Below are 279 nucleotides of genomic sequence, written 5' to 3'. Positions count from 1 at the left end.
CGCGTTTACTCAGTTATATACAGGGTGTTGAAAAAAAAGGGTCACATATTTTGATAGCAGGTAATACTGATCAAAACAAGAAAAAAAGGTCTAATTAACATAGGTCCTAAGACTAATATCTTCTAAGATACAAGCTATTTTGTTATTTGAGCTCTTTGTCATTTTCTTATTAGTTGTGTCATCTTTAGAATGTAATGAACAAAGGAGTAGGGGAGAGTGGGGTACAATGTGGATATCTTTTTTCTAGGTGCCTTAAAAAATAAAAAATTAACAAAGAGA

This window comes from Odontomachus brunneus, unplaced genomic scaffold (genome assembly GCF_010583005.1).
Source record: "Odontomachus brunneus isolate Ranch 3 - 2012 unplaced genomic scaffold, Obru_v1 Obru_scaffold_048, whole genome shotgun sequence".
Lineage (NCBI taxonomy): Eukaryota > Metazoa > Arthropoda > Insecta > Hymenoptera > Formicidae > Odontomachus > Odontomachus brunneus.
Note: the sequence above shows the minus strand (reverse complement) of the source record.